General features: G+C 46.0%; 1 long non-coding RNA gene across 1 annotated transcript in view; it reads right to left on the minus strand.

Annotated features, from left to right (window-relative positions):
* LOC143809322 (uncharacterized) overlaps nt 1–17629 on the minus strand; it is a 202912-nt gene extending 185283 nt beyond the window's left edge. Inside the window, exon 1 of the long non-coding RNA XR_013222214.1 lies at nt 17392–17629. This is a non-coding gene — a long non-coding RNA (uncharacterized LOC143809322). The remainder of the gene's footprint in view (nt 1–17391) is intronic.
* Between the last annotated feature and the right edge of the window lie 373 nt (nt 17630–18002).

An 18002-nucleotide genomic window follows, 5' to 3' on the forward strand; every position in this document is an offset into this window, starting at 1 on the left:
CGCTTTTTGGGCTCCCCTGGTGGTTGCTGGTGGTACTGGTGACTTGTTTGCACTTTGCTTCTTCTGTTCACCTGCTTCCATCAGTGTTTGGGAGTTTCCTATTTAGCCTTGCTCTCCAGTCATTTCCTTGCCGGTCATCATTGTAACCAGAGCCTTCGGTTGCATGTTCCTGCTACTAGTCTGCTGATCAGCTAAGTGGACTTTGTCCTTTTGTTTTGTACCTTTTGTCCAGTTTGCAGTTTTTGTGATTCTCTGTAGCTGGAAGCTCTTGCGGGCTGAAATTGCCACTCCTGTGTCATGAGTTGACACAGGAGTCTTAAAGTAATTTCAGGATGGTTTTTTGAAAGGGTTTTCAGTTGACCGTGAAGTCCTCTTTTGTATCCTTCTGCTATCTAGAAAGTGGACCTCTCTTTGCTAAATCTACTTTCATACTGTGTATGTCTTTTCCTCTTAATTCACCGTTATTACATGTGGGGGGCTGCTATCATCTTTTCGGGTATTTCCCTAGAGGTAAGCCAGGTCTGTTTCTTCCTCTACCAGGCGTAGTTAGTCCTCCGGCTGGCGCGTGGCATATAGGAAGCCGTAGGTATGCTCCCTGGCTACTGTTAGTTGTGTGGTAGATTTAGCTCACGGTCAACTCGAGTTTCCATCACCCGAGAGCTCGTTCGTTACTTATGTGTTTTTTACGTTCCCTTGCCATTGGGAACCATGACAGCCGCCTGTTTACCTAACTACTATTTTGTAACGGCATCTGGCCCAGGAAATCCTTTTGGGCCTAGTAGCAATTTCTGCTACTCAGCAGAGTACCCCACCCATGAAGCAAGCTACACCGCCTTCTTTGTTTCTCAATCTAACCCCTCGGCTCTGGGGTGTCCACTCTCCCTCCAGCTCTCTCCTTCTCACAGGTGGACTACCGCGTGTTTTCACACTGTGGCGAATCTTTTGGGCCCAGGCATAAGAAGTCGTCGAGGTAATGGATAATATGTGCCGCCTTACAAACGTCCATGATGACACATTCGAGGAAGCAACTAAACGCCTCAAATAGTGAGCAGGATATGGAGCACCCCATGTGCAAACAGCGATCTATGTAGTATACTCCTTCACAGAAGCAGCCCAATGGGAGGACACTATTCGGAAGCACAGGTAGTAACCGGAACGCCCCCTCAATGTCTGTTTTGGCCATTAGGGTGCCCCTTACCAACTTCTTGACCCGCCTGATTGCCTCGTCAAAGGAGGTATACAGTACATAGTACTGTACTTGGTTCCGCGTCGATGTTGTCGTTTACTGACCTGTCCCTTGGATATGACAAATGGTGGCTTAGTTTGAATGTATTGGGTTCATTTTTTGGCACAACTCCCAACGGGGGTACCACTACATCTTCTAAGGAGAGTGTTCTCAATGGACCCGCTGCCATTCTACCTAAAGATATTTTTTTTTTGTCAAGACGTCTGGGTGTTGGTAGAGTGAGTTTAGATTTTTACTCCAGCCTTTCTTGATTTTAGAAGGGCATGACATGCCTATATCTGTGTCTCCTCCTCTTTTTACTCCTCCACCTCTTTTATTTTCGCATGACTATATGTAGTTGTGACTTTTCCATGTGTTTGTTGTGTCTTCTGAACAGTTTATCAGCTTTTGGACACCTTTTAAGGTGTTTTCTATGTGTTTTCATGTGTTTGCCTGCCATTGGTTTCAATTGGGTTCGACGGTGTTCGTCGAACGTTCGACGTACAGTTCGTCGAACACGTCCCTGTTCGACGAACCGAACCGAACCCGAACACTAGGGAGGTGGCTCATCTCTACTTTGCAGCGCTGCAGTCTTAGTGTAATGTGGCACAGGCCGGTTACCTTGGGCAAAGCACTTGTCTATAATGGCCCGGTACCTTATACACAAAAATGTGGGTCTCAGCTGGTTGTGTGGACCTGTGCTATGAGGGCCCCACGTTCATTTACTTTAGTCAAACTTAGTAAGGGTTATACATAAGGGATGGTGGGTACAAAATATTATAGACGCTTCCTTTACAGTATGAAACATTATTCCACACAGCATCCTTCCTCTGTTGTATACTCCAGGGCTTTCAAGGCACACTGTTTCTCCTGTAGGCTTTCGACTCACTTGGTTGCATTTAAGGTAGGCACAGCAAGTGGTTTCAGTAAAATGTCAAGGCTGTGTTCTTAAGACTTCATAAACCACTCAGGAAACCAAACAAAAGACAGCCTTTCCTGGCACAAAGTGAAAATACAAAGTAAATAGTCCATACAGTATTGCGGGTTTGCCCGCTTGAATTAGTGTCCAGTTCTTGAGTCCTAAGCAAAGACCAACACTGGAGATCTACACACCTCCAGACACAGACACTGAATGAGACAACTGGTTTGCATTTTATTTCCTATACCACGCCCACAGGGTGAGTATATGTTAGCAGGCAGTCACACACATTTCTTTGACTGCTGGTAAACCTGGCCCTGATACGCCCTATTAACTCTCTCAGCACTATACGTGCTGGAGCCTGCTTTCACCAAAGCTACCAACCTCGATGATACACATAAAATCTCCCCTCAGGGACCTATCTGGCAGCCATCTGGGGGCTTGGCACTTTCCACCATCAAACTGTGGACCCTTCACAGTGTGTCAACATTTCCATGCAGTTACTGGGGCCTATGTCCTACATGGAAAGTTTCTTCCACATCTTGTGGTCTTTCCTGATGAAGAAGTCATTTGTACTTTGAAATGCTTTGAATAAACCTCCATTTCCTTCAACATCCAGGGATATATGTCTCATTAACCATCAGCAAGCGCAGAAACCATCCACAAACCCCTCCTTTCACCCTTTGATGTCTTATGGTCACTTGCTGACCCTTGCATCTGCTACAGCTAATTTTCATATGACATGCTTTCAAAATACTTCAAAAAGGTGAGTTTAATCTGATTATACCACCTGTTATATCGCTTGGATAAGACCCTATGTTGCCCTGATCTCTCCTACAGCTCTGTGACTACATGGAAGGTAAAACCCTGAAGAGCTAGGAACCACTTGGTCACTTGGGTATTGTTCCCCTTCTTTTCCCTCATCCACCTCAGCAGGGCTTGGCCTGACACTAGCCTGAATTTTCTGCCTAAGGGGTGTAATAGCGTGCAGGGTTGAGTATGTCACCACGGAACAGAAAGACCAACTGTTGAGGGGAATTTTTTTTAACAGGAGTGAGATTCTCCTCGCAGGGAGGGAGTAAACAGGGGGTTAATGAAGATAAATCAAACAGTAAACAGTTAATCAAAAGGGTTAACGAGTGTTCTTGTAACTTATCAGTCCAGGGAGGTCCTGACTGGAGGGTCCTAATTCCAACATGGGTACAGTCATCAGCAGCACTTGAGATCCTGAAGTCTCTCCTCTGTCTCCTGGGAACTGGAGACTCCGGGGTTAAGGCTAGGGTCACATTGCGTTATGTGACCGCGTTTAACGGACTACGTTACACTGCGGCATAACGTGGTGTAACGTAGTCCGTTAACGCCGCCATTGCCTGTAATGGCGAACGCACCGCTAGCTCCCGCCCACATTGGGCGTGTGCTAGCGATGTGCCGTCATTTGAGTGACGGCCCGCGAACGCTGCTTGCAGCGTTCGCGGTCCGTTCCTCGCTAGCGCAGATCGGGGATCTGCGCTAGCGGGATCGGCTAACGCGATCCCTTTTGGAACATTGCGTTAGCGCAGTCCGTAGCGCTATGCGCTAAACGGACTGCCCTAACGCAATGTGACCCTAGCCTTAGTCTTTTGTAGTCTTTTCTTCCAGTGAAGCTGAAAGCAGGAAGTAACTCAGCCACTCTGCTGCGAGTCTCTGTATATCAGGCTGGCAGGCTTTCTGCAGTAGCAATGCTACACACACACTGAGCAGTTTACTTGTCACACTCAGGGGTCCTGGCTTGTCACTGCGGTCACTGAGGGGTGCACGCTCAGGTCACTGTCAGGGGATACGTCTTCTCTGATTACGGAGGCTTCCAAGTCCACACTCTCACATCCAGCCGCCACTATGGCTGGTATCTCAGCCTCAGTGCCCTCACAGGGAGCACTCTCTGTCGGGGAGCGCAGCACTGCAGCCTGCTCTTTGTCTGGCGCGCTGTCCCCTCTGTCTCGCTCTGCTCTCCCGCTCTTTTCTGACCATACCCCGCTCTCTTCCTCTCTGCCCCCAGCAGTCACATGGTCCCTTTTGTCCAGGGCAGAAAGTCTTCCCCCCGACAACCCAGCTGTCTAACTAAGTGGTTCCAGGTAAGGAGCAGGGAAAGAAACCTCCTTACATTCCCCCTCTTGAAGCTCGCCATTCCACGGGCGAGGACTCTTTGTGCTTCTCTTTGTTCTTTCGAGGGGAGTCAGATACCTGCAATTCTCGCATCTCCTTCTGCTTTTCTTCTTGCACATACTGCCAAACTAAATGGTCTAGGAGCTGTTCATCAGTCAGGTTGAGATATGCTTTCTCTGCTTCGTCAACAACTGCTGTCCTCTTCTTCTTTTTCTTCTTCTTCCTAGCCTTGCCGATAGCAGGTGTTTGCGTAGGGGCTTCTTGCTCGGGCTCCTCAGTCTGGGAGCTAAGTACAGGCAATTCTTCTCCATAGCTCTCCCTCTCTTTGACAGGAGCATTCTTGTCAAAACTAGAGTCAGATGAATTAAGATCATGCAGGTCGGACTCTTCATCCTCCGTGCCGGGCTCTGCGGGCATCACTCCACAGGGCTTCTCAGGCACACTCCCTGTCTCACACAGTTGTTCCATTTCCTCTGTTCGATCAAGATCCTGTGAGCTGACAGCCAGCACACTCTTCACCTCAGGGGACGATATTTGTGGTTCCTCCTTCTCATCGACAAGGGCTTCGAAAACGAGTGCCGCAGGAACACTTGGCACTTTCTCTCATTCGGGTACTCGTGCTGGGCAAGGTAGTAAAGCACTTAGGTGGTCTTCTCGAGTGGACGTCCCTTTCTTCCCTCTGGGCTGAGTCTCACAGACAGAACCGTCAGACCCAAACTGGAGTTCCACCAGGCTTGCCTTCACACGTCGGGACAGCGCAGTCATTCCACCAAAGATGCTCGACACCTTCTCCACCTCTCCTTGGCGTCCGACATTGTGGTACTGTCTTGCTCTAGGTGGAACTCTTCTCTTCTTGCCGTACCATTCCCTCCAGGGGCAATGTTCCCTCCAGTTAGCAGGACCTTCAGAGGGGTGAACGGATCTCGGCCACCGCTTTTTTCGGGTAGGGCAATCTCTGGACAGGTGTCCCACCCTTCTGCACGCCCAGCACTCACGTCTGCGTCTGTCTGGAGGGCGTTTTCGTCCGGATCGTCGATCTCGGCGGGAGACATCTCTCATCTGCGGTTGCTCTTCACTCCAGGATATGGAGTTACACTCTGGAGCCGCCACTGAAGCCTTCTTCATGCTGCGCACCTCTCCTCTATCTCCCTCTGGCTGCTTTCGCACGTTACCTCGGGATATGCCGCTGATCCCCAAGACTGCAGTAAGGGCTCTCCCCAGACTCTCAACCTCTTCCCAGATTCTTCTTATCTTCAACCGGGAATACCGGGTCCATGTCATCTCCTCTTCATTCTGACTGGGTGCTCCGCAATGGTAGCATGTAGGCAGTCTTCTTCGCCGAGCGGCACTAGTCTCACTTTGGGAGGTGGTTTCCCTTTCTTGCACCGGAAGGCTGTACTCTGCAGCAGGGGTCTTCTTATATTCAGCCACTTCCTCACTGACCCGCTTAACCTCCTTCTTCAAGTCTTCTACCCATTGAGGGGCGGATACCTCCCCGCTCCATACCTTCCCCACTGGCACTACCACCCCTTGCTCTTGCTCGCATGTGCGTGCCTCACTCCCGACCTCAGAGAAAGTCATATCGGGCTTTATGTGCATGCGCTCTCGCAAGGCCTGTTTCATCAACACATCTCGCAAGCCTGTCACCAGTTGGTCTCGCAGCACAACGTCAACTGCCCCCACACCTACGCCGTCCTTCCGTATGATGGCAGTATGAAGCTCCTGCAGTGCATTCATATATTGCGTCACGGTCTCCCCCTCTCTTTGTACCCGGCGAAACAGTCGCATGCGCAGCTCCCCTACGTCAGTGGGGTCCCCATGTGTCTCCTCAAGTATACGTAATACTTTGTCCAGGGTATCTGTCGCCTGAGGGGGTCTGAGCATAAGAGAGTCCCGTGCATCCCCCTCTAGGGCCATCACAGCTATTTACGCCTGCAGAGCCGGCCTCATAGGATGCATCCGCATCATCCCTCGGATGCGCTCCGTCCAACTACACAACATGACATCGCTCCCCAAGAATTTTGGCAGGTTAACCAGGTTGCGCGCTCTGGTCATTGTCAGGGAAAACGTCTTCTCTGAGTACGGAGGCTTCCAAGTCCACACTCTCACATCCAGCCGCCACTATGGCTGGTATCTCAGCCTCAGTGCCCTCATGGGGAGCACTCTCTGTCGGGGAGCGCAGCGCTGCAGCCTGCTCTCTGTCTGGCATGCTGTCCCCTCTGTCTCGCGTGCTCTGCTCTCCCGCTCTTTTCTGACCACACCCCCTCTCTTCCTCTCTGCCCCCAGCAGTCACATGGTCCCTTCTGTCCAGGGCAGAAAGTCTTCCCCCCGACAACCCAGCTGTCTGACTAAGTGGTTCCAGGTAAGGAGCAGGGAAAGCAACCTCCTTACATTGGTAGTATCTTAGAGTGTCCAACACCCACTTGATGGCCAAACATTCCTTCTCCACTATGGAGTAATTCTTCTCACAGGATGACAGCTTCTGACTTAGATACATTATGGGGTGCTCTTCGCCGTTCACCTCTTGTGATAGTACAGCGCCCAGCCCGATATCTGACGCGTCCATCTCTGGACCACAAACTCCTTAGAGACATCCGGTGCCAACAACACTGGCTCAGTTCCTGGAATGCCATCTCTGCTTCTGGAGACCACTTGTTTATTTATGAAGAAAAATGGGATCCAAGAAGTATCGTTTCTCCTTGCGGAGAGTGACATGTTAAGCATGTCAAGATGATGAGACTTAAAGCCGCAATGCTCCTCTGGGAAATATGCAAATTGTCTCTTCAGAGAGGAAGAGGACTAGAACTCTAGTGCCACCTATTGGAAGTAGCAATCGTAACAGTCAATGTTGACCTTTTAACAAAACTTGTCATATGACTTTTGCAATTTCCAAATTTTTATTTTTATTAATCAAAGAGTTATGTCACACAAAATATTCATAAATAACGTTTACCACATGTCTACTTTAAATCAGCATGATTTTTTAAACATAATTTTCTTTTGTTAGAAAGTTGTAAGGGTTAAAAATTGACCAGTGATTATTCATTTTTTAACCCGTTCACTAGTACCGCGCGTGTCTCCCCCTTTGATGTGGGCTCCAGCAGTGAGCCCACATCAAAGTCGCGACATGTCAGCTGTTTTGTACAGCTGACATGTGCGCACAATAGCGGCACGTGGAATCGCGATTCACCTGCCGCTATTAACTAGTTAAATGCCGCTGTCAAACGTTGACAGCGACATTTAACTACCGCTTGCGGCCGGAAATGCTCACATCGCCGACCCCCGTCACATGATCAGGGGTCAGCGATGCGTCGGCATGACAACCTGAGGTATCCTTGAGACCTCCATGGTTGTTGATGCCGGCTTGCTGCGAGCGCCATCCTGTGGTCGGCGCTCATAGCAAGCCTGTAATTCAGCTACATAGCAGCGATCTGATGATCGCTGCTATGTAGCAGAGACAATCAGGCTATGCCAGCTTCTAGCCTCCTATGGAGGCTATTGAAGCATGGCAAAAGTTAAAAAAAGTTTTACAAAATATGAAAAAAATAAAAAAATATAAAAGTTTAAATCACCCCCCCCTTTCGCCCCATTCTAAATAAAACAATAAAAAAAAAATCAAACCTACATATATTTGGTATCACCGCGTTCAGAATCGCCCGATCTATCAATTAAAAAAAAGGATTAACCTGATCACTAAACGGCGTAGTGAGAAAAAATTTCAAAACGCCAGAATTACGTTTTTTTTTGGTAGCCGCAACATTGCATTAAAATGCAATAACGGGCGATCAAAAAAACGTATCTGCACAAAAGTGGTATCATTAAAAACATCAGCTCGGCACGCAAAAAATAAGCCCTCAGCTGACCCGAGATCCCAAAAAATGGAAACGCTACGGGTATCGGAAAATGGCGCAATTGTTTTATTTTTTTTTAGCAAAGTTTGGAATTTTATTTCACCACTTAGATAAAAAATAATCTAGACATATTTGGTATCTATGAACTCGTAATGACCTGGAGAATCAAATGGCAGGTCAGTTTTAGCATTTAGTGAACCTAGCAAAAAAGGCAAACAAAAAAACAAGTGTGGGATTGCATTTTTTTTGCAATTTCACCACACTTGGAATTTTTTTCCCATTTTCTAGACAAGACATGGTAAAACCAATGATGTCGTTCAAAAGTACAACTTAAAAAAAAAGTTATGGCTCTGGAAGGAGGGGAGCGAAAAACGAAAACGCAAAAACGAAAAAGGGCTGCGTCTTGAAGGGGTTAAACAAAATCTTTTTTTGTTTAGGGACCACATTACGTTTGAAGTGACTTTGAAAATACCAAAAAGTGGCACCATTCTAAAAATTGCACCTCTCATTCTATAAGTTTATTAACCCTTCAGGTGCTTCACATGAATTTTTGGAATATGGAAGGAAAAAAATTACATTTAGCTTTTTTTCACAAAAATTTTACTTTAGACCCAATTTTTTTATTTTCACAAGGGTAACAGGAAAAAATGGACCACAAAATCTGTTGTGCAATTTCTCCTGAACATGCCAATACCCCATATGTGGAGGAACACCACTTTTGGGTGCTTAGAAAAGAAGTGACGTTTTGGAATGTTAACTTTGATGGAATTGTTCTGCTGGTGTCATATCGAGTTTGGAGAGCCCCTGATGTGCCTAAACAGTGGAAAATCCCCTCAAGAAATGTATCTAGAAGTATCGTGAACACCTTGAACCCACAGGTGCTTCACAGAATTTTACAACGTTGATCTATGGAAATAAGGAAAAATATTTTTCACCCAAAAATGATTTTGCCCCAAATTTTACTGAGTGACGTGATTCAGATGCAACCACCGAGGGAGCCATTCACTATGAGGCAGCAGAGTAACTCTGGACTCCGTCTGCTCTCTGTTCAGCTGTTTCCTTCCATTCAGAAGTGCACAAAACTGTGGCCGACTGCACTTTTATTCATGCCTAAAAAGACGGACACCGCTGGATCACAGGCCAGAGAGTGTCCACAGTGTCTCTATCAGCCTCATTATAGAGAAACTTTTGCCCAGGAATTCCATTTGAATTACGTATTTCAGAGATTTACATGAAAACCCCGATGCAAGCGCTCAGCGCAGACCACAGGATAAATGTGTGCCGAGCTGCAGCACCCCAGGGTCCTGGTCGTTGCAGTAATATCATTCTCCTCTAGGGGGGAGTGATGTTACGTTTGGAGGCAATGAAAGACAACTGAATCCAGGTATCACAAACATACAACACATTTCGCACTCCAGACCACCAGAGGGAGCTATGCTCCTATTTATTAGGGCACTCCTCACACTTACATAAAACTGGTTGCCTGGGGAGGAAGTTAGGCAGTTGCTGGCTGAGCTTCGCTCAGGTAGCTGGTCCCTGACAGGGGTGGGATCCTGTCAGGGGCCGAGACAGAAAGAGACACGGAAAGAGAACTGTATTGTAGAGAGGGTGAAGAAGTCAGAGCAAAGGAGTGGACATCAGAGGAGTTCTGCCCTGCGCAGGCTGCCTCCTTCTGAGGCGCAAGATTCTGGTAGCCGGAACACCGAGGGAGCAACGATCCTCTATGCCTTGCTCCAGAGATCGTCAGGACAGCTAATTGCAAGTTACCTGTCCACATCTACACCCAGGAGGCACGGTGGCACCCCTTAGAGGCCGGGGCATGCTAGAGTCCCTACAAACAGCCTCAAGCCACCAGTCATACGGGTTTGTCCTATCCATCCGGGGGACAGAGAGAGACATAACATCTACAATAGTTGTGAGGACCTTATGAGAAGCTTAGCAGTAAGGGACTACAACACTGCAGTGCAAAGGAAGGCTACTGATTTCCACCTGGATAAGGGGACTCTGGATTTGCCTCCAAACCGGCCGGACTCTGCCTGCCCTGTGATCTGGTGCCCTGGACTATGGATGCTGAAGCCTTCAGTAAAAAGGTAAAGAGACTGCAACCTGGTGTCCTCGTTCTTCACTGCGCCTCTTACCATCCACCATCTTACACACTGGGAAGACCTGGGGACATACTTTACCTGTGGGAAGGTATACCATCTAGCTGCCATAACATTACCTAGCGGACCCCTTAAAGCAGCGTCGGTCACCCTGACCGTATACCACAGGTGGCGTCATGAACATTCCCTTTAAAGACCTTTCCCCTTTAACACGGACGTCCCAGGGCCACGGACCGGGTCAGCCACCATGACATCCCTCTGTGAACCGAAGGACCCGGTACCGAGTACCCCACGGCCCACGGGGGGGGGGGGGCGCTCCACAGCCTTACTGCGATCTTTGGGAGGCAGAATGAACAAATCAACAGCAGGAAAAGAAATGATTGTATTTATTTTTTACGTCATTCTTCATGCGATACAAGTATTTAGACGACTTTATCGGTACAATTATAGCAATACCAGATTTATATTGGTTGTATGTTTGGCTACTTTCACACACTAAAAGACGCTTTTTTTTGCAAAAGCAAGTTTTTGCATCACCATATTTTGAGAGCTATAATTTTTCCATATTTTTGCCAGCAGAGTCATGTGATAGCTTGTTTTTTGCTATACCTTATAGCCTGTCAGTCCTGCAGACAAACGTTGTATCATGCACTGCGCATGATCTATCTTGCTAGTACCCGGTGACCCAGGTATCGTCATGACAACAGTGAGTAATCAAAGCAACGATCAAAGGGTAGAGGGGCTTTCTTTCCTCTGCCTGCTCGCTAAATGCTGCAATCGCAGCATTTAGGGGGTTAAAGTGTCGGGAATGGTGTGGGCAAAGCTCCTGGCACTGAGTGTCAGGTGTCAGCTGTATGAATCAGCTGACACCCAGCGTTGATTATGCATGCATAGCCCCTGTGTACACAAAATCGCCTGGAGATATCCATACGTTCAAGGTCGGTAAGTACTAGGTGACCTGGACATATGGATATGTCCAAAGTTGTGAAGGGGTTAAAATAATTCAAATAAAAAATGTGACCTGTGAATATGATCCGTACTGGTGGCTGGCTAATGTACTGTCCAAAGATTAGCATCCTTTTTAGCATCCTTGTTATCCATCCCCATCCTTTGTGTATCAAAGAAAACCAGACATATTTAAAGTAAACAAAAATCAGATATTAACTCAGGTGGACCCAAAAACCATAACAGGCCGTACAGCCTCTCTGACACAAAAGGAAATGGCCATTGTTAGTAAGAGATTGTGGACAAGATTAAATCTCGCCCAGTGGAAGGATCAAATTGATGATAAGAGCTCAGTTTAGGCCATGTGCACACGTTCAGTATTTTTCGCGTTTTTTTCACGTTTTTTCGCTATAAAAACGTGATAAAAACGCGAAAAAAACGCTAACATATGCCTCCTATTATTTATAGTGTATTCCGCATTTTTTGTGCAAATGTTGCCTTTTTTCCGCAAAAAAATCACATCGCAGAAAAGAAAGCAACATGTTCATTAAAATGCGGAATTGCGGGGATTCCGCACACCTAGGAGTGCATTGATCTGCTTACTTCCCGCACGGGGCTGTGCACACCATGCGGGAAGTAAGCAGATTATGTGCGGTTGGTACCCAGGGTGGAGGAGAGGAGACTCTCCTCCACGGACTGGGCACCATATAATTGGTCAAAAAAAAAGAATTAAAATAAAAAATAGTCATATACTCACCTTCGATGGCCTCCGGAGTCTTCCCGCCTCTCAGGTGCATGCTGCCGCTTCGGTTGCTATAGCTGGTGTGCGGTGAAGGACCTGCGATGACGTTGCGGTCTTGTGATTGGTTGCGAGACTGGTCATGTGACCGCTCATGTGACTGCGACGTCATGGAAGGTCCTGAACCACACCGGCATCTATAGGAACGGGCGCCGCTGAGGAGATCCGCTGTCTGCAGGTGAGTATAACCATTTTTTTTATTTTTTTTATTATTTTTAAACATTCTATCTTTTACTATAGATGCTGCATAGGCTGCATCTATAGTAAAAAGTTGGTCACACTTGTCAAACACTATGTTTGACAAGTGTGACCAACCTGTCAGTCAGTTTTCCAAGCGATGCTACAGATCGCTTGGAAAACTTTAGCATTCTGCAAGCTAATTACGCTTGCAGAATGCTAAAAAAAACGAGAAAAAAACGGAAAAAAAAAACGCAAAAAAAAATGCGGATTTCTTGCAGAAAATCTCCGGTTTTCTTCAGGAAATTTCTGCAAAAAATCCGGACGTGTGCACATACCCTAAAGATTGACTAATAATTGTTCAGACTAGTTCATTTTGTTTTCATTTTAAAACTTGATGATTTAATTACTATACTCTGTTTAAAAACTTGAAAAAAGGACATAAATAGTGACATAATAATAAAAAAATGTATATACGTACATTTAAATATTTAATATTGCTACTTTTACTTTAGTATCAAACATATGATAAGGATGAGACTGTATTTACAAAATCACACTTAAAAATATGATCCCAGGGATAGTCCAACTTCAATCATTGTACAAATGTAACCAAGAACTCAAGTAACGCACGTCTTTTTTGAAAATTTTCAACATACTGTTTTTTCAAAATTACTCATCCAAATTTTGAATTTGGCTTCTCAAAAACAAAATATCAACAAACATAATCTTGTGACATATCAAATTAAAGGGAACCTGTCACCAGGTTTGGCCGATAAGAGATACGGCCATTACCTTTCAGAGCTGATATACAGCATCCTATAATGCTGTATTTCTGCCCCCAACTCACTTGCGGGTCAGTCCGGTCCGATGGGTGTCGCTCTTCTTGGTCTGGCGCCTCCCTTCTTGCGATGCCGCCCTCCTGCTTGCTTCGTGTGGATGATGCATCTCGTCGGCACCGTGCTCCAGAGCAGGCGCACTTCATTGCCCTGTTGAGAGCAGAACAAAGTACTGCAGTGCGCAGGCGCCGGGAAAGGTCAAAGAGCACCAGCGCCTGCACACTGCAGTACTTTGCTCTGCCTTCGACAGGGCAGAGAAGAGCGCCTGCGCAGGAGCACTGTGCTGAGGAGACTGTGGATGACAAAGGGACGCGTCATCCACACGAAGCAAGCAGAAGGACGGGAATCGTAAGAAGATGGGACCAAGACTAGCGATGCCCATCGGACTGGACAGCCCCACAGGTGAGTATGATAAAAGTTATTTTTCTTCTCTTCCGGGTCGGGTTGGGGGCAGATATACAGCATTATAGAATGCGGTACCTATCGGCCCTGAAAGGGAATGGCCGTAACTCTTATCGGCCAAACCTGGTGACAGGTTCACTATAAAGCCTGTACCGTTTTAAACAATATTATTTTTAACCCAAGATATTATAACAAAATGTAACATCATACAAGCCTAAAATTCAGACTTTCAAAACTGTAGAAATCTATAAAAAAAATTAACTAATAAAGATACAAATGCAATACTTTTTTTGTAATTCACTAAAGTAGCACTTTAAAAAAAAAAAACAAAGAAAAAAAATCCAAAGACATCGGGTAAAAAAATATTCAGATTTGTATCACTTGACATGGAAGGAACACAACAGCACCCTCAACCTAGGCACAAATCCCATCAAGGACAACATTTGCAAGGACTTTGTATGTTCTCCCTATGTTTACATGGGATTCCTATGGGTTCTCCGGGTTCATCTCACACTCTAACAAATTACTTATAGGAAATTTAGATTGTGAGCCCCAAAAGGGACGGTGATGACAATGTCTGTAAAGCTCTATGGGTTTAATTGAACTGTTTAAATGGCTAAAATCAATAAGTAAAATACATTTTTCTTTGAATGGACGTTGGATGTCCAGATGAAGTGTGAGATCAGCAGCACTTTAGGATTCGCTGACTGCCTGCAGTGCTCACGTGGTATAACAACGTCATACGAGCCCTGGGAGACCAGCGCCAAGATCTCTGAAATCGCAGCAAGTTTCCTTCTCCACTCGAAGCTGTATAAGTAAAGTGTCTACTTACTTCCTATATAAAAGGAGACTGGTTAGCTATACTCACATATAATGCAGAGGCAGTGCTCCTCTCCTGGCAAGCTGCTAGAAAGCAGGAATAAAGCATCACTGCGATGAGACCAAAGTGTGAGGATAGTGACTGAGCATGTGTGTCCACCAGCATTCAGCTCAGTAAGTGGAGGTAACTGAGCATGTGTGTCCAGCAGCATTCGGCTCATTAAGGGGAGGTAACTGAGCATGTGTGTCCACCAGCATTCAGCTCAGTAAGTGGAGGTAACTGAGCATGTGTGTCCAGCAGCATTCGGCTCATTAAGGGGAGGTAACTGAGCATGTGTGTCCACCAGCATTCAGCTCAGTAAGTGGAGGTAACTGAGCATGTGTGTCCACCAGCATTCAGCTCAGTAAGTGGAGGTAACTGAGCATGTGTGTCCAGCAGCATTCGGCTCATTAAGGGGAGGTAACTGAGCATGTGTGTCCACCAGCATTCGGCTCATTAAGTGGAGGTAACAGCGTGTGTGTCAACCAGCACTCGGCTTATTATAGAGGTGACTGAGCATGTGTGTCCTACACCACTCAGCGAAAGAGGTGGACATTGTTTTATACATTGAAGATGACATTGCACAACAAACATGTTGCCGGTGGGCAGTCATTTAATACTTTGAATAGCAAAGTGTAAATAGACATGAGTCTTCCCTAAGACCCCTTTCATGCTGTGTTCTTCCCCACATTCAGTTGTCCCATCAGGGATTACATCCGATCTCTGTAGTAGATTGTGTCTGGGTGTCCACCTCAAGTAGCCGTATACACCCAAAAATGATACAAGACCGACCGACTGACTCTGCACCATTAAAGTCATTGGCCGTGTTTACCCATGCACCCAAATTTTATTTTGCTGAGGGTTTGGACGTAAGCCCCAATTAGACCGCTAACTTTGGAGTTTGAACACCCAGAATCAGTCAAACCCACTGGACTAGATTCATTAGGACTGGTGTTTTGCATTGCCAGATTTGCAGCTTGGCATCTGATCATTTCAGTGTTGCAGAAGAGTTGAAGTATTTATGCCCTAGAAGCAGCCGTGCATTGTGGCAATAGGAAAAAGTGGGACCTCTTCCTACGAACTTCAATACTGCAAGAGAAGAAATGGTTGATGTTTTGGTTTAAAGGACTTTTCATTAGCCTGTGAAAAATGACATAGAAACCCCACACACACTCAGCAAACTGCACCCAGGCAGCTGCCACATGGACACCACTGTGCAGAGATGTCTGACGCAGCCTGCTCCGGTACTTCAATACACGACAACTGCTGGATACACAAAGCAAATTACATTATCCAATAATCGCTCCAGATCCTCGCGTGCCTCCTGCATCGCGACCGCGTGTTTGGTAAATACAGAGCGCGGTAATTAGACAGAAAAATCCCTGCAGAGATTTACATCAGGAACACAAGCGAATCGGCTGCTCAGTGTGCAGAGGGGGAAACGCAGAAATAATAATCACATTATTAGCAATGCATATAGTCTTCATTGTCTCCTAACAGTGTCGGCTGTGGTAAAACTATCCATTGTCATCTAACCAAAGGCTCCAAAAATGCTGCTTCACCAGTGGTGTGCCTTTAACCCTGTTTATGTTAGAGCTAATGTGTATGGAGGCTATCAAACTTCCTTCAGGTACTTTTTTTATACTATGTTAGACCCTGCCATCTCCATATTTGTGAATACATCAAGCTAAGTAGGGCAAATATTTAACTTCTTAAGGATTGGCCAATGGGGCCATCCAGAAAGAGAAAGGGAGGGTGGAGATGACCTGAGTTGTGGAGTAGGATGGAGATATTTAGGAAAATGTAGTACTAGTAAACACCACCAGGTGGCAGTGCAATGATGTCTCCCGTCCAAGTAGCAGTGCACAAAGTTGTTTGTTAACTATAGCAGACAGGATTCATATATACCATGTGATCTTGGAACCTGCAGGTAGATGTGCTCCTACCAATCTCACATCCTCCTATTATACCCAGCTACATTCCTGGCAAATATCTGCAATTCTTTCAATGCAAGACGCATGGATTAAGGGGCAATGAGTAACATGCACACTCAGAGATGCAGAAGGGCCACCTCTGGAGGAGAGATGTGTTGCTAGGCAGTTGTCACCCAACTCTTGCAAATGGGATGTATTGTCAGCCATGAGCCCGTATACTATGCTATAGAAGGCTCTGAATGGGAAGAGTATTATTATCATCTGATATGCATTGTGGATGTATTTGCAGTTTGCTTTTCTCCATTTGACGTACTTATCTGCACCAGGAATATAATTATACATAAGTACCCACAAATAGTACTACTACTAATAGCGTAATAAAATAGGACAGCTGTTGTTGAAATGCAGAAGAGATTCGGGAAGAGTTTGTGCATATTGTCTAATTGTCTAAATTATCAGCTCCAGGCAAATTGAGAATGGAGGGAGGGACGAGAGACGAGAGATCGGAGGAGACCCACCAAGCCCACTGAATCTTCATCTAATTAGTTAAAGAGGGGAGGGTGGAAGTCGAGGACTTGAAAGCGAGATCTGAGGAACAGATGCACTACACACAGTTTGTATTTTTCTTTTCTTTCGATGGCAAATTTCTTCTGCATAGCAACACCCGGAGAAGGGGATAAAATCAGGGGGCCAAGTCCCCTCTATTCATATGGCCAGTTCCAAGACAAGCAGCAGAACAAAGGGGGAAAGATCATTTTTCAAGTGTCCTCCCCCCTTCACCCCCTTTTATATCAATCCCAAGAGCCGCCATGTGTCTTGTGCCATCGTCATAGCTCACAATAGACTCAATCTGGGAATGCGGCATCTTCTTAACACTGTCACAGCATCAAGGGAGGGGGAGATGTGAATATTTCACTCTTGTTGCAATTCTTTGGGGGTCCTTTTTTTGCAATGTATCAGAAGACATCAGATCCAATCTTTTATCAAAAATGTAGTTTTACTGAACCCAAACTATCTAGACCACATTCATCTGGGATCAGGATGCTGGGATCTAAGGTGCTGTATGCACTGAAGAGCTACTTCTACCACCCCAGTGAATTTCTTTCCAGGATGCTTGTGACATGGTGTCATTACATGCGGTGACATCTGAAGTTCAATAAAAATGCGCTTTAATCTTAAAAAGAAAACCCAACTCACCTTTAAAGACAACCACGTGAACCCGGCCTCATATTGACTGATTGAATGGATGCAAGCGACTTGCTAAGCTCTAAATGGTGGTTGGGTCTTGGCCTTTGGATCACCTGAGGTTACCGTAGCCCCAAGCCTTTGAATCTCCGCTTCTTTGTCAGTCCTGTCAACGATCTGACAACCACTCCCCTGGATTAGACAGTAAAATCAAAGCTCTTAATCGTCAGGGAGAACTTTATGAGCGTAGGGGTCTGAAAGATAATAACATAAGAAAGTCCCACAGTCAGTCATTCTCAACAGGTCAATGAAGGTCACCAGGAGAACTTAAATGCGAACCCTTGGATGGCAAGAGCCTGCATAGTCAGGAGGTGATCACATTGTATCTGTATTGTATACCTGATTTGTACAAGTAATGGAGCCAACAGCACCAAGGAGCCATAGTCCTCCTTAGTATAGAAGAAATAAATAACTGTTCGGTGAGATATCATAGTCCTCTACACAACTCCAAACTTTATACTGATATATACCCGCTGGGTGCTGTCTGTCTGACTAATACAGCCCTGTAGACACAGCAATATGAGAGCGCTACTGCAAGACTATGTCTAGGTTCATATCTGAAC

This window comes from Ranitomeya variabilis, chromosome 2 (assembly GCF_051348905.1).
Source record: "Ranitomeya variabilis isolate aRanVar5 chromosome 2, aRanVar5.hap1, whole genome shotgun sequence".
NCBI classification, from domain to species: domain Eukaryota; kingdom Metazoa; phylum Chordata; class Amphibia; order Anura; family Dendrobatidae; genus Ranitomeya; species Ranitomeya variabilis.